At 47.3% G+C, this 2165-nt stretch overlaps 1 pseudogene; it reads right to left on the reverse strand.

The window, feature by feature from the left end:
• Positions 1–697: 697 nt before the first annotated feature.
• On the reverse strand, positions 698–1770 carry LOC141513966 (serine/threonine-protein phosphatase 2A activator pseudogene; annotated as a pseudogene).
• Positions 1771–2165: the final 395 nt, after the last annotated feature.

A 2165-nucleotide genomic window follows, 5' to 3' on the forward strand; every position in this document is an offset into this window, starting at 1 on the left:
CCAAAAGCCTAGTACCCACCCAAAGGACAACCAGAGGACAGCCAGTGCTGAGAATTGGACTGGATTATCCTAGAAATTTACAGCAGCTGTAAAAAAAAAAAGTGAAGCAATATATAACCATATATTATATTACACCCAGGGAGGATTGCAGACCTGAGCACCACAACAAAAAAGAACTAGAATGAGTGTTGGCTACAATTGTTCATTTCCTCACCACAGCCAGGATGCATGGGCATTGCCTCTAGCCTGGTATCTTCACTGACCCGTTGCGCAAAGCCCTCTTCTCAGGCCTCAGAAGATCAAATAAGGAAACTGAGCCCTGCAATCAACACAAGGCTCTTAAAAGAAGGGCTTTGGAAAGAGGAGGAAACTCACAAAAAAAAAAAAAAAAAACAGCCAGGAAACAGCCAGGGCTCTCTTTCCTCCTAATCTCCTCCAATGGAAACAGTAAAACATATCAATCCCCCACATATATGATGGTACAGAGCAGATTTAGCATGTAAATGGGACAGGGAATTTGGGAGGGGTAAGGACAGAGGTGGGGTAGGGGTCAGGTAGCCATAAGGACCCTGCTTCCCTCATCTCGCCTCTGGGGAAAAGGCAGGAGACTGGCCACGCTTTGGTCATTCTTCCCATTCTGGGTCCTTCAGCATTTGCACTGGGGGGTGTTCACATATCTTGGAAAATTGTCTCAAGGACCAGAGAGATCAGCAAGGAAGTAGTATTGGAAAAGTGAGGGGAGCAGGGTGAGGGAGCTGGTGACCTCCAGGATAGAGGTGGTTGTTCCCCCACCTCTTCTATGATGATATGACAGGTTGGATCGTCAGCAGGCTACCAAACTTAAAGTTCTGGATCATGGGAAACTTCTCCAGGCACTCAGCTTTATACATGCGGATGAGGCCCTGGTTCACTTTGGACCAGGAAGGTACAGCACTGATGTTCCATAGCTGGTTGGAGTGCTCAGCAAAGGGGCCGGTCTTCATCTCATTAATAAATAGTATGCATTCCAGGAACATATATAGTCCTCGTGATTCTCATTTACTGCCTTCTCATCCACGAAGTGCCTAGGCTCCAAGTGTGGGTGTTCTATAAACTGAGAACTGCCCCACATGAAGGGCAAAAACTGGAAGTCATCTAGACCCCACACTCCCTGGCTTCCAGCTGGCTCCATCCTGTAGGTTTTCTGAAGTTTCCTCATAACCTCAAGGTACCAGTTAAATACTTTGAATACAATGGCCATTTGATCATCTACTCTGAGGACCCCAATCTTGCAGAGACAGCAAAGGAAGGCAGCAAAGGCTGCTTCGTGACCTGTGCCATAATCAATTCGTGTAGGGTTTCCCACTGCTTCCTTTAGGTAAAGGGCCACCTCAGGTACAGCACCTGCCAGATGGCTAGGGATCACTGTGGCCACTAGGTTTTCAGCTTCTTGGTCAAGTTTAGCATACCAAGTCCTGAAGGCTTTGTTCCCAAATCTGGAAGGCTGATCCATGGGAGGGGTCTCATCAATCCATCTGTCTAATGTGTTGAGGAGAGAGACAAGCTTATTAATAGGCTCAGAGACTTTGTATTCACAGGTAAACTTCTTTCCCTTTACCCCTTCATTTAAGGTAAGGATGAAACCAATGTAATCTGCATATGCCTGGGACCGTTTCCACTTTCCATGTCAGGAACTGTATTTATCTCCTTCTTTGGAATCATGAAGTTATGAGTAGTAGGAGGGGCCTCCTCCAAGGAGTCTGCCAGCGGCTGGCACCCGCTCTCTGCCATCTTCTTCCAGAGCCGGTCCCTGCCGCCTCTCATCTCTCCCTTTTGCCTCCCCTGTGGGCTCCACCCTGGTCTGAGAGGGAAGAATTTACTGAAAAGCAACCGGCACCAACCCACTACAACCAAAACCCCAACCGGGTGGCTACCGGTGCGCGGAGCCTGCCATGTTGCTGCGGGGTGCCCAGAAAGAGTCTCCACCCTAGAGAGGGAAGTTGAGGTCACCCATTATTAAGGTTTTGCTATCTCTGTCTTTTTTTATTTCTCTCTGGGCATTTGCATGTTGTACCACTACCTGTATACAAGTTTAATAATGTTAGAGATTTATTGCCTGTGGTGCCTTTTAAGAAGAGGTAGTTTCCTTCCTTATCCTTCTTAATGAGATCAAATTATGCTTTTGC

The sequence above is a fragment of the Macrotis lagotis genome, chromosome 1, assembly GCF_037893015.1.
Source record: "Macrotis lagotis isolate mMagLag1 chromosome 1, bilby.v1.9.chrom.fasta, whole genome shotgun sequence".
Taxonomy (NCBI): Eukaryota; Metazoa; Chordata; class Mammalia; order Peramelemorphia; family Peramelidae; genus Macrotis; species Macrotis lagotis.